Source organism: Brassica rapa, chromosome A06, assembly GCF_000309985.2.
Source record: "Brassica rapa cultivar Chiifu-401-42 chromosome A06, CAAS_Brap_v3.01, whole genome shotgun sequence".
NCBI lineage: Eukaryota > Viridiplantae > Streptophyta > Magnoliopsida > Brassicales > Brassicaceae > Brassica > Brassica rapa.
Genome location: NC_024800.2, coordinates 14,372,004 through 14,387,291, shown reverse-complemented (window position 1 = coordinate 14,387,291; position 15,288 = coordinate 14,372,004).

Here is a 15,288-nt window from a genome sequence, read left to right as displayed (position 1 = left end):
TATTGGCATGTCCCCTTATGAAGCCTTATATGGGCGGCCATGCAGGACGCCGTTATGTTGGACCCATGTGGGGGAGCGCAGTATGATAGGGCCGGAGATAGTGGAGGAAACGACTGAGAAGATCAAGTTCATTCAGGATAAGATGAGGACGGCCCAAGACCGTCAGAAACATTATGCAGACAAACGTCGTAAAGAACTTGAGTTCGAAGTTGGTGATATGGTGTAGCTGAAGATGATTACCTTCAAGGGGAGGGTGAGAATCTCAGGTAGGAGGAATTTAGATCCGAGGTACTTGGGTCCATTCCGGATTGTTGAGAGAGTAGGGGCAGTGGCTTACAAGTTGGATTTGCCATCCGAGATGTCACAATGTGTTCCATGTCTCTCAACTAAGGAAGTGTCTAGCGGATCAGGATGTTTACATTCCGGAGATTCCTTCTGATCTAGGGACGAACCTCACTTTAGAAACAAGGCCGGTTCAGATCATGGACAGAATGGAGAAAGCAACCCAGAACAAAACCACTCAGATGCTCAAAGTGATTTGGGATTGCAATGGACGAGAAGAAGTAACTTGGGAAACAGAAGCAAAGATGAAAGCTGAGTTTCCTGAGTGGATGAGACAGTTCGAGGAAGAAATACTTGGTGCGGATTCGAGGACGAATCCATATCAAGTGGGGGAGACTTGTAGCATCCCCGATCCTAGATAGGATCGTTCGGACGAGCCATGGTGCGAGGAGACACACCAGTCAGGTCATTTGACCTAAGAACAAGTGTATCATGGCTCAGTAATAAGGTTAAAGGCACCAGGGAGCTGAGACTTAACCAGGATGGAGTGGAAGGAAGCTTAGGAGAGCTGGCTGAGTGATCTAGTAGCTGGACAGGGTCGAGAGCAACCTCAACCAGCTAGGGACAGTGTGGAACCAGCTCACTCAGTCTTGGGTAGCTCACTGGAGCTGATAGGCTAGCTCACTCAGCTAAGGCCAGCTAGTGTCCAGCTCAACTTAGCTCGGTGGAGTGTTATGGTCCGGGCTGGTGTGGCCGGGTCATGGGCGGTTATGGGCCGGTGGGGTCTTGTCCTGAACCACCAAGGGTCCGTGGGTCTTGGCCTTGGACAAGGGACTCAGGATGATGTTCTGGGCCTGATTTTCGGACAGCCCAAAGGAAGGGAAGAGCAGTTGGGCGGTTACTCTCGAAAAGGTGCAAAAGGGGCAGTTTTGTACCCTTTCTCTCTAACTGCTTGGCCGGTTTATCCAGGGCAGTTGGGACTGGTTTTCTCTATAAATAGAGAGTTCCTGGCAAAGAAAATGGCACGAAATTCCTTAGGCAAAGCTCTGCCAAAATCATACCAGAAAGATAAAGAGAGAGAGACCGGCGTTAGAGAAGAGAACCGTGTGTGTTGGTGTTGCCTTGCCGGCGTATTCTGATCGTGGAAAGGCCAGGCTGTGGAGATGGATACCAGACAGAGAGACAAGGAGAAGGAGAAGGAGAAGGACTTACCTCCAGGGGAGAGGACTGTAACACCCCCGAACCGTTCTAAGCATAGGTTGACCCACCAGCCAACAATCAAACAAGAACATGACCGACGGACGACCCATGCCAAGGGTTGGAGATGAAAGGCCAACCGGCCAGCCAACAATCAAATAAGAACATGACTTACCGTCCAACCCAACACCATGGTCCGGACGCGCTACGTGATGGGCTAGAGACGATCCGATCAGAGTCAAAAACTTTACTCCACGAACTAGACCAGTTCATCCCTAACTCGTCCCGCTGCGTCAAGGCATAAGGCTTTGCAACCCGTATCTAGAGTTAGCGTTTTCTGTTAGATCGAGGCCTAATGCTTTTAAACCCGTACTACGACCTAACGTTGTGTTACACCGGACTAGGCAAATATCAGAGTACTCATGAAGCGCATATAAAACAATTATTTTATTGATTCCAGAAATATTCATACAATGAATAATTCAAGACTGGGCCCGGCCTAATGCCAAATCGACTCAACATAACACAATTCACAATACCGTTTATAAAAGGCATGAAAATCTACACCGGCGGTCCTAACGTCCAGCACCAAGCTATCCGATCATCCTTACCTAAAGCAACCTGCAAAAAGGACAACGGAGTAAGATGAGTAATCTAGTATTACTCAGTGAGCTGGTGGCCTCTATCCGCAACCAATACTCTAACCAAGACAATCCAAAATAACAATCAATCTAGCCCTAGCATGCAATAAAAGCTAAGGCTAATCAAACCGTTACTAAGTTAGACTTGGCCTCCTGCCATGATCTAGCTTCAAGTAACGGGAACCTGCATTAAAACAAGTCAACAAGCATTTCCTAGTTAACCATATACGCCTGAGTTCAGTACTCATGTAGTGTTAGACACTTAGACTATACAAGTATCATTAGCCGATCGACCAACAATCAAACAAGAACATGATCGGCCAACCAATGATACCGCATAGCTTTAATATCCACCACCCTTCAAAAGCAATCACTCAAACACATACATGCCAACGTTAGGCCTACAATAACCAAATACACACCAAGCCTAATCTGGTACCTAAACTAGACTTAGGACTTAATGTCAGAACCTGCAAACAAATCAATCAACCACAATCACAATAATAACTATGAGTATCTACGACTCGATCTAACTCATAACACCGTATATCGGTGCTACACTAACTCGAGGGTTCCATAACCCTCTACGACGCTCTAACACAACACAACACACTACCCCGGGAAATGGTGACTTAGTGTTCATCCTCTCTATCGGCAATATCCTATCTTCCTACCACAAAGGCCAGAAGAAGGAACTTTCAACCGACCGCGGTCCACAGTCCTTCGGGTCACCGCGCGACAGCCCATAGTCCTTCGGGTCACTGCCATATTACACCGTCGTGTAATACTCAGCCATAGGACATGACCCCGTTCGTATGAGTCTTCCCGATCTAGCGAATAAGGGGTTTCCTTGAACCCGCTGGGTACGAGGCCGAGGAAACACTAATCACCCCTACACAAGCCTAGTATGGGCGGGTTACGCATATACTGTCGGCAACACTCACACAACACAAACTCAATCTAGAACCTAGCCTAAAGATAAAGTTCCAGATCCTAACTAGACACTCGACTCTACAAGACTAACCAATAGTACCAGTAGTCCGGCCTATATGGCCTAAGACCCTTAGTACTAACTACTAAGCTACAATATCAATACTAAACCATTCAATCAAACCGTTACCCAGATACTCCAGCCTCCCGCTGAGAAACTATCTTTAAAGATAACGGGAACCTGCACTCAACCATATCAACACGCAAGAATAGAAAACATGATGCATCCTAGCCCTAGTCCTAGTCAGGTTATTAACTCAGTCTTAATTCCTTTCATCTCAGCTTAGCCCGTGCTAAACTGAGTCCGGTTCCATAAATAAAATAACCCTAAGGACTTTACCATGCAATAACGTGATCATTATAAACTAAATGCGACTCGATCTAACCTCAGCTCCAAGTGGAACTCAAACAAAACCAACTCACAAAGCTACCCTAAATTCCAAGTGGAATTCACACAAGCCAACTCACAGTATTCTAGGCGAGAAGCAGCTGGTTGATCGGAGAGGACATGGCCAAAACCCAAGGGACGCCTTGACTGGACTGGACTGGACTGATCTCAATTTGGACAGAACCTCGGCTTCACCATAAAGAAGCTGACAGGCCTCGACAGACTGATCTGGACTCGGACAGAACCTCCTCTAACTTCTGGACAGTTCTTCGGACTTCCCGGTGGAGTATCGAGCAGAACATCGACTGATTTGAACCCTTGGACCTGAACTAGCTCTGGACATCACCTCCACTTGATCATCAAAGGAACTGGGTGGCCTGGACGAATTCAGTTGGACAGAACCGTCCCTAGGCGCTGACTCGAAATCAGTAGAGAACTGACCTCAAAAACTCTCTAAAACTTTCGAAAAAGATCGGAAACTCTTGCTTTCTTTTTCTACTTTTCTCTCACGTTTTTAACTTGGTTTGGACAGGTATGGATGTGAAGAAATGAGCTGGGGTCGTGAGCTATTTATAGAAGACAGCAGCCAATCAGATTCAGGTTAGTGGCCGCCCGTGTGTCGCTCCGCATGGCTCCGGACACATGCACGGCGACACCTCGTGCTCCACATGGCTGGCTGCATGTCCAGGACATATGCAGGACGCAACCACTCCTCACAGATGTCAGGCTGCATGACTGGAACTCATGCAAGGCGCTACAGCATCACACACATGGCTGGCCGCATGCTTCGGTTGCATGCGTGGAGACACCTCGTGCTTGGTCGATCCACCTCGTGCTTCTACATGTCAAGCTGCACATGCAGCTTCCATGTACGGTGACACCTCGAGCTTCTGTAGACACTCAGTATGCTGAACAGTTGACACCATGTTCTGATCCCATGCAACGAGCCACCTCGAGCTTCTCGGTCTGTTCGTCTGATTTTGACTCTTCCGGTGAATTTTCGTCCCACGATCAATCTCAAATATTTTTCTACGCCCTTTCTGATGCTCTGAACAATTTTAATAAACTCCACTTGATCTCTGAAGTTGAGAGAAAAATATGTCCCGAGCCTCCGGCTTCCTCGAAAAATTTCATAATACCGAAATTAGGGCTTTTGCCCAACTTCGGGTCTTCATGTCGTGCTTCCAACAATGTCATGCTTCAGACGTCTTTTGGATCAATCTACCACATTGTCTAACAATGGTCTAGTGGCCTACTTAACCCATGGTTCACGCTATTTGGATCAATATATCCTTAAATAATAGAATATTTCCATTCTTCTTAAGGGCGGCTTATCATATTGGAATACTTCCTCTTTCTCTTGGATTTACGAAGATTCCTTCTTCTCTAAGCTGGTTACCTGATAAATGGAAGATTTCCATTTATCTTAAGGCAGGAAAAATCACTTGGCCTGGAAGACGGAGGAAGGTCCCAGACTCGGGGATAGGGACCCATGACCGGAGGCAGGACCCAGACCTGGGGGGCAGGGACCCGGGACCCAGAGGCAGGAGCCCAGACCCTGGGGGCAGGGACCTGGAAGACGGAAGCTGGAGTAATCTCTTCATGGAATATTTTTCCCCAAGAGAAAGGACGCCTTCTTTGTGTCCCAGCCTGCTGATATCCATCATAGAGAACCGAAGTAGGAAGCCTCGCAATATTACCTGAAGAATAAGAGATGAGATTTTACTAAAGGGAGGATGCACTGGAAAGGGATTAAGGAGTAAAGGTTTACCCCAGAGACGACTATGGTCCAGGACCTCCTTGCTCATCAAAAAGTGCACCCCATGAAACCACCGAGGAATCATCAACATCTTCTTCGCCACCACTTCCCCAAGAAAAGATATCGGACGAGATACATCTGAAAACAAAACCGACTATCAACAGATCGACTACCAAAGGGAAAAAGTGCAGGAAGCGAGACTCATCAACAGTATGCCAGTAAGTAGGGTAATGGAAGGGTTCCTGGATCTTCATAAACACGTATCAACTACTCCGGTTATTCTCGAAAGAAGAATTACTCCGGATACCTCTCCGAGGTTCCTCAACTAAAGGAGCACCATCATGAGGTTGAAGGTGGTAAAACCCAGGCACGATCCTCCAAGGGGCAAAGCAATAGGAATATAGCACCTAATGAATCCCGGTCTCAAGACCATGAAGCTCCCCGAGTACCTGGATTGACATCAAAATCTTCCAGGACAAGGGAGTAGGCTGAGAAGGGCAGAAGCCAAAAAACAAAGACACTTCAGCCACCAACGAAGGAACAATCCCCCGGAAGCCTGCTACTAAATACGCCTCATAGATAGCTATCTCTCCCGGTCCTCCATCAGGCGCGCGTTCGATCTCAGAAGGACTCCTCATATGCACCGAGGAATGGATCCCATACTTCTTCCGTATCGCCTTCAAGCCTCCCTCAGGAATCTCGGAGCGCGGGCCATCGTCAAGAGTAAAGCTTTCGTGTTGCTTCAAAGGCGCCTTTGGGATCGCCTCACTACGTGTTTCGGAAGCCATTCCAAAAGAAGCAATAGGCGATGAGAATGGATCAGCAAACAGACGGCACGGCCTTAGGCGACCGCCCACGAACGAAGCAGGGACATCGGAGTTCATCTTCTCAAGCTGATGATGAATAAAGCTCTGTGCATCAGATATCCTAAATATACGCCTAGCTCTTTCCTTTCTTGGAGCCTGGAAAAAGGAAGTCGGATATTTCCAAATCTTCAGAATAATTCCTTGCGACCGGACTGGAAAAAAAGGGAAAGATGCCACACTTCCGCTCTCCTCCACGATCTAACGGACCCCCAAAGTGAAAATCTGCTCAGACCCGTGTGTGGATTATGTGGGAACCGAAATTCGCACTGTCGATTTCCGTTTAAATTGGGAAACTAGGAAAACCCTAATTTCCCAGAGGTCCCGGATCTCCGCGAAAGCCAACGACAAGTGACCAAATATATGCAGAAATCATGAAAAGATAACAAACGAGTTTAGAGAAAACAGTAGATCTTATTTCGAGTCCGCGTAAGAGCGTTGCGATCATTACAAGAGATCATGAAAGCTTTGGCCCCAAAGGCTGTCAGCGAGTTACTTAGTTCTAGCGGCCTAATAGCTCAAACCTAGTTGAGTCGCAGCTCGATAACAAAAGACGAAATAGATACTGAAAAGGTTTTTGATTGATTTCGGACTGAACCTTGTTAAAGGCTGCCTAGTACCCCTTTCGAGGTTCAAACCGAACGTAGTTCAATTGATAGAGCTGGACAAGAGATCGAACTGCCTGGGCGAGTTCGTCTAGTAATTGAGTGCCAGTCATAGAAACCAAACTTGTCGAGAATAAAGCCTAAAGTTTCTAAGTGCAGAGAATTCTGAATCTAAAAAGTTCTCCCCTCATGCCTCTCGCCTAGGACTCCTTATATACTCGCTCCAAGGTCGGTTTACGCTTTTACTCTTCTGCCCTTAAGCAGTCATAGCAAAAACTGGAGATATTCCATTTTTTCCGATCTTCGTAATTATCTTCAAAATTCCGTATTTATCCGCGGAAACTTGACATTTATCTTCCCTTGCGAACCAAGCGTAAACCGTCCTATGGTTTACGGGCTTTTGGTTAAGAAATCGTAAGATGGGCCTCCAGTCGCGTCTTAGGTCCCTTTGAGCTTTGGCTCGAGATCGGTCGCTACATAGCAACCGAGCTGTGTGCATGCTTGGTCACCGCGTATCGATCGAGCTTGGCTTGTCTGCGGTCCGATCGCCATACTTGAGCTCATCCGTGGCCGATTTGGATACATGTCCTTGCCTTCGGAAAATCGTATTTAATGGTTCGATTGAGATTTGAACAAGATTTTACCGCAAGACTCTTCGTAAAGATATCTTTACGAGGATTATTTTTCGTAAAAATGTTCATGCCGATTTTTACGGACTTTCAGACATTGAATTCGTCGTGACCGATTTTGACCCCAACAGATTACACGACCAAGCTCCGGCCTCACCATTTCCAGAGAGGCAGAAGAAACTACTATCAGATATCAACTGAACACGAAGGAACCGGTCCTTACCTGGGTTCAGAATGACTTCCGACTTGAGTGGAACCTAGGCTAACAAGACTAGCGGAACAAGGTCCTGCCTAAAGGGAGCCTGCTGAGAATAAGCAACCCCGGTTGACTTGAGTGCACAGGTTATTCCCCGACCTCGATGACAAAGTCGAGAAATAAGTGACAAACTGTTGGGGAAAAATATCCCGGTATTATTTCTCCCAGCCTCCAGGCAGGACTCAGATCCCCGGATCCCTAGTAAACGGGTTCCCCGAGTCCCCCTCAGAGGGAACCCTGGGCTCGGTCCCTGGACCCTACTCCCTTCCAAGAAATAGAAAACTTCCGACAAGGAGAACCTTCCATATTTCTAAATATAAAAGAGTTTAAACTAATAAAACCGACTTCTAGTCGACTATATAAGAGCTACAACAGCCCTCAAGCAGGGGATGGAGACCTTTGACTTGGAGATTATACTGAGGCGGCTAAGGTTAGGGTTCATACGAATATACTTGTAATCCTTGCTTGTTCTATGTAATAAAGATCTCTTCAAGTATATATTCTACTCAATCTCTCGAAATCCTCACGAAACACTCTTAAACCTACCCAACAAATCAACTTGTCCATCGTTCTGTGGTACTCTAAAAGAGCCTACACAAAAATCCCTAACAATAGGAGCTGTAGCAGGGTGCTCAACATCAGACTTTGACTTCCTTACTCCCCAGCCTCAGCCTTCCCGCCACCAAGAAAGAGCTGCTCTGCCGGAAGAGAAACCCACCAGCTCAACCCTCCGATTCAGGAAACAAATCTCCATCCCTTGCCTCGACAGATGAGGAAGCTGACACCAAGGATGAGGCATCGGCCTCTTCCCACGCTTCATAGAGAGGTACTCCACCACCTTTTCATTGTATATACCAGTTTTTCTTTGCATTTAACTCCCTTTTCGGTATCTCCTTCAACTTCCTAACACAAAGACTGTGTGAACTAAGTTTGGGGGAGGTACCAAGTATTTGATCATTTTTTCTTTGATGATTTGAGTCTCATGCATTGCATTGTACATATATATATATATATATATATATATATATATATATATATATATATATATATATATGCATAGAAAAAATCAAAAAAATTGAAAATTTTGAAAAACACAAAAAAAGTAATATGTAGTTGCATCACTTGCACTTTTAGGATTGAGTCTAGAGCATATAAGTTGCATTCACTTGCATTGGGGACAATGATTTAAAATGCCTTATAAAGAACTCTTGTCTAGAACTCAAAATGACACTCTAGTTAAACATATCAAGTAGCTTAAGCATCTTTTGAAAGCCTTGCACGCTTCGAGCCTTGAAAACTCTTCTTGAAACTTGTTTGCTTGCTTGATATTGGCATTGTTCTTAAGATCAGCTCCAATCTGAACTTAGCTTGAACGAACTTAATCTCTCTTGCATATGGGCATTTGCATACTTGATCATGGATCTCATACACATTTGGGTTATCTTATTCCTTTATACCAATCTTTGTTAACCCAAATGGCACTCTATACCCTACAACCCTAACCATTCTTTGAGACCAAACATTGAATTGCATGAGTGAGGCCTCTTTTGATAGCTTGTCATGTGCAAAATCTTGAGAGTATTGGAGGCGACATAGGTTTATTCTCATCTCTTGCTAGCATAAAGAGCTAGCATTTGGGGATGGTGGGAGGGGTTTGTGTGTTCTAAATTTCAATATCTTGGGTTTGAGGAGTGAGAAAGATGAGAGAGATGAACAAAAGAGTGTCAATAGAAAAGAAAACTCTAGGGACAAAAAGAAAGTATGAAGCTCAAGATTATGTACAAAAGAACCTTCCCCCTTATAAAAAAAAAGAAAGAAAAAGAATCAAAGAGAAGGTGGGGAAGGAAATGAGAAAGAGTTAGAGCTAAGTGTTGTAAAAAAAATGAATTAAAGTCCCTATTTGGTTGAGTCCAAAGAAAAAGAGAGTTGTTCATTGGGTGAGTGATGTGAGGGGTTTATTTTGGTTTTGAGATGATGATAAAAGGGTAGAACTTGTTGTCACTTATAAAAGGGGTAGAACGATGAGAATGAATCTATGTATGCATGAGTTGCTTCTAGTCTTAGATAAATTTTACATAATGAGCAAGCTCCTTGTTTTGAGTGATGACCACCTTTAAATGAAAACATTTGAATCCCTCTCTTCATTCATATTAGACCATTGCTTACCTAGCCAAATGATTGAGATCATGTGCCCATTTTTGAGAATTCACCTTGTGTGTGTGTGTGTGAATCAATGTGAGAGCTGGTTGAAGGAACTTGTTAGTGATGGGTATTGCAACTTGAGTAGAGGCAACAGAGTATGGATAGGCCCAGAGAAGCTAGAGTATAATAAGGGAGTTGCTCATGATATTTGCTATGTTTCTTTAGGATGTTAAGTTGAGTGCTAGGAAGTGTTACTTTTGGCTATGAGTTCCCACCTTCAAACCTCTCTCCCTTATGAGTTCTTGCAAAGTCACTTAAGGACAAGTAATGAACAAGTTTGGGGGATTTGATATCTTGCATATTTGCACTGTTTTAACCATCCATATTGCACACATTGATCATATAGATTAGGAATTTAGCAACTTTAGGATCCATGTTGCATTCATATGTCTTAATCAGGTAATGGAAATTCCCATTGAGTGACTGGAGGTGTTTAGAAGCATTGTGGTTCGAAAAGAGATGAAAAATGAAGTTTGGTCGAGTATGGGTGATTGCAACGCGGGTTCTACCACGCGGGTTCACTAACCCGCGTCGACATGAAGCTGCTCTACGTCTGGATGCGGGTTGGAGCACGCGGGTTCCCTTACCCGCGTTGTCGAAGAGAAGCCGTCGATAGAGTCACGCAGGATGATCGACGCGCGAAGCTGTACCCGCTCATATGAAGTTGGAGAAGCGAGACGACGCCTCGACGCGTGGTGGAGCGACGCAGGTTCTCTTACCCGCGTTGTCGAAGAGAACTCAAGATGGAGTCACGCGGGGTGAAGCGACGTGGGAACGCCTACCCGCTCGCATGAAGAAGAAAGCTCGACGACTATCCGACGCGGGTTGAGTGACGCGGGTTGTTCCCGATTGCTTCAAACCTGAGTCGAGACTTATCCTTAGTCGAATTTTAATGTTTTTAGAGGGCTTTTTAGACTTTTTAATGGAAACCATTAGGTTTACCAAAGACATATAAATACTCTCGTAATCCCAAAGTTGGGACTTATCTTATTTTCTATCTAATCACAAAGAACTTTTAAGTGAAAGATCTAATCTTGATCATTTTCTCTTGTGATTGCTTAGTTATATTGATCACTAATCATGATTAACACCAAATCATCATTGATTCTTGGGTTTATCATGAAGATTAGTGAGTAGTCATCTTTTGATTCATGGGTTAGGGTGATTAAGCTAGATCTAGGGTGTTTAGGTACAAATCCATCTTATTCCTTGCTAGTAGAGTACTTTTAATGCAATTTTAGAGTTGGTCTCTCTAAAGTTGAGCTTTAGGCATTTCATACCCGAAAGGTGTTCGATGAAATGCCTGAACCAACTCTACTAAGCTTTTAACATTCTTTACCCAAGAGATTTGATATTAAAGGTGTTAAGATGGCTAATAGACTTGAACTTAATGATTGCTTAGATAATATTCAACCAAAGAGATTTGATGCTTGAGTTATCTTAGTGAATGAGCATTCATCTAGAGATAGAGTTTGTTTAGGATTGGGCTTAGGTCTAAGGTTGTTAGATTGATTGAAAAGTACCACCTTTAGATTGAAACTTGATCACCCAAGGTCAAATCCCTTAGCCCATGAGTTCATCCATTCCATAGAAAAAGAAAGTTTTGTTCTTTATCGCATGTGAGTAGTATTTTAGTTCAAAATCACCTTATCACTAGATTGCACTTAGATTAAGTTAGAACCTGCATTCTCTTTGAATCAAAATACTTAGAAATGGTTTGACATATTAATTACTATAATGATTTGATTATTGGACCTTTGAAAAATCCATTTCATTCACTTAAAATTTAACTTCTCCGCTTAAATTTTAATTTCTAGCTTAATATGTGTGAATTTGTCCAAAAAGTCTGCTTGAGAAGTATCCTCGTGAAGTCTTCCTAGTAGTCTTCCAACTTAGATCAAAAAAATCTATATACCCAAAACATTAAAAATGACTTCAAAACAGAGCAAACTTTCAAAGTATAATTTTGTGTGCTTTGATAATAATGTTTAGAGTTATCAGGGGCCACGATTTACTTGGGGTAATAAAAGGGAGGAAGGTTTAATTTGCAAGAAGCTGGACAGAGTATTGATAAATGAGGAGTGGATGCAGAACTGGCATACATACTGTGTTTTTGATTCTGGGGGTTGCTCAGATCACTTGAGGTGCAGAATTCATCTAGAGATTGAAGAGAGGAGAAAGAGGAAACCTTTTGTTGTGGTCACGAAATCCATGGTTCAACCAGCGTCTCACCAAACCGTCCAAACCGGCCATCTAGGAGGTACCAGCACTGATCACGCTGCCATCAAATATTTAATGCAAAATAAAGATGCTAAACCTCGACTTATACGCTGGATTCTACTACTCCAAGAGTTTGACATTGAGATTAAGGATAAGAGAGGAGTAGATAATGGAGTCGCTGACCATCTTTCCCGGATAAGGATAGAGGATGATGTCCATATAGACGATTTCTTTCCCACAGAGAATGTTGCACACATAGATACATCCTTCGTCGGTCAAATATCTCTCACATCTGAAGATCTATCGATCGATGAGAGAGATGGCATATCGGTCGATTCACGTAGTGATACATCGATCGATTACGAGACTGATGTAATTTCTCATCTCCCCGATAACCAAAATCACGAACCCCCGTCTATTAAAATCAACTTCGGTTTACAAGTTAATGTTTCCGGTGATGAGATTAATCTCACACCTCAGGAATTATCACAACGGGAGGTAAACGCGATTGGTAGAAACCCGGATAACCGACCCTGGTATGTCGACATTGTTAACTATTTGGCAGCTGAGGTTGAGCCAGACGAACTCAAGGGATATATGAGGAAGAAATTTTTCAGAGAAGTAAGACGCTATCATTGGGATGAACCTTTCCCTTTATAAGCATTGTTCTGATGGCATATACAGACGATATTATTTACAAATGTCACGGAGCTGATTATGCAGGACATTTCGCTACCTTTAAAACGGTTTCAAAAATTCTCCAAGCAGGATTTTGGTGGCCGACCACTTTTAGCGATGTCCATACATTTATAACCCAATGTGACAGATGCCAAAGACGTGGAAAAATCAGCAAAAGACACGAAATGAAACAAAAGTTTATTCTTGAAGTTGAAGTCTTTGATTGCTGGGGTATCGATTTTATGGGACATTTCCCGTCTTCATATGGAAACAAATATATACTAGTCGCTGTAGACTACGTATCCAAATGGGTCGAAGCAGTAGCTTCACCTACCAATGACGCATATGTGGTTATTAAACTCTTCAAGAGTATAATCTTTCCAAGATTTGGAGTTTCAAGAGTAGTCATTAGTGACGGTGGAACTCATTTCATTAACAAAATCTTTGATAGATTGCTTAAAAAGAATGGTGTTCATCATAGAGTAGCTACACCTTACCACCCACAAACTACTGGACAAGTAGAAGTCTCTAACCGGTAAATTAAGGAAATCTTAGAGAAAACCGTAGGAACCTCCAGAAAAGATTGGTCTAGGAAACAAGATAATGCACTTTGGGCCTACAGGACCGCCTACAAAACGCTGTTAGGAACAACACCATTCCACCTCCTTTATGGCAAATCATGTCATCTACCAGTCGAACTAGAACATAAAGCAGCTTGGACTACTAAACTTTTGAACTTTGATATCAAACCAGCTGCAGAAAGGAGACTCATCCAGCTTAACGAGCTTGATGAAATAAGACATTTAGCTTTCAAAAATTCAAAAATCTATAAAGAAAGGACTAAAGCTTATCACGATAAAAAGATCATATCCCGGCACTTCGAACCAGATGATCAAGTCCTCCTTTATAACTCTCGATTAACTTTATTTCCTGGAAAGCTAAAATCCCGTTGGTCTGGACCCTTCACCGTAACAAACGTTCAACCCTCCGGAGCTATCACCTTACAAAATGATAAAGGCCAGGAATTTACAGTGAATGGCCAACGAGTTAAGCATTATTGGGCAAAACCATCAGCGAAAGCGCTCACGGTGCTGTATGAACCTGATAATTAGTTTAATCAGGAAGTCGAGCTAAAGACTTAAAAATTAAGCGCTGAATGGGAGGTAACCCATTTTATAATAAAAAAAATATTTAATTAAAATCATTAATTAAAATTAATAATTTTTATTTAATAGTAATTAATAGTAATTTCTGTTTTTTTTTAATATTAGCATTATTTAAGAAATTTAGAAATTAGTATTTGTCTTTAAAGAGGACATCGATCGACGAGGCATTACTGCCATCGATCGATGCGGGCATATCGACGGTTAAAACACTTATTTCACTCGATATCAGCCCACTTCCTCTTCCACACTCACAAACGAAACCGAAAACAAAAACACCCCTTTTCTCTCTCGATTGTTGACGGATTTCGTCCGTTCTTCGCCTAAATCCACTCGATTTCTCACTCTGTAACTGTTAAATCCACTCCCCAAATCAACATTCAAGGTATGCACTCGAAATTTTACATTTTTCGAAAAATTAGGGTTTTCGTTTTGAGTTGGACTAGAACGCTTGATTTAGTGTGATTGAGAGATGTTTTTGTATTTCATATTGTTTATCTAGAGTTCGGTTTGTGATTTCCATGCCTTTTGATTCGTATAAACGCGATTTGGAGTTGAGTGATTTTGCAGGTTTCGCAATTCGACATCGGTCGATATGAACTCGTTCGCATCGACCGATGCTCTCTTGTCCGATTGTTCCGACCTGGCGATATGGATCGATGTTCAGTACAACCCATAGATCGATACTACCTTTTATCGACAATGCTAACTTTCTTTTCTTCTTGGTTTCAGATGAGCAATTCAGAGACAAACACACGAAACAGAGAACTCAGGTCGAAAAGGAGGTTCGACGAGACTAGCAGCTCCTCCAACCCACAGCGTCCTCCATGGCCTCGCGCCGAAAACACACCATTCGATGTCCCGCACTATGATGATCCTAAGGCAGCGATCAACAGCAACGAGTGCCGTCAGCGTCCTCTGTTCGATAACTGGGACGACTACGACAGCCTCTTCTACAACGCTTGGCTTGGAGTCTCTATCGAGCCCACCAAATTCCTCGACCGACCCATCCTAAAGAAGCTCGGGATCGAGGGAGATATTAAGGACATGATCACACAGCTAGGACTCGGTACCATGCCCTCTCGCGCTTACGACCTCTACCCCGATCTCGTCCGCCAGTTCATGGCCACTGTCGAGGTCACTTACAGGACTTCAGCAGCGAGGGTAGCGGGAGATGGCAATTTGACCTTCTTCGCCAGAGGGACATGCTACAGGATCACTATCACCGAGCTCTGCCGCATCTACGGTTTCGATGAGAGCATCGCCTCCTACACGGTCCCACCTTTCTCACACCTCGAGGGATTCTGGGACATCGTCGGCACAGGAGTTTGGGACACGAACATGGCCGTGCTATCAGACATCCGCCATCCTGCACTTTGCTACTTCCTATGGCTCCTTGCAAACACACTGGTTTG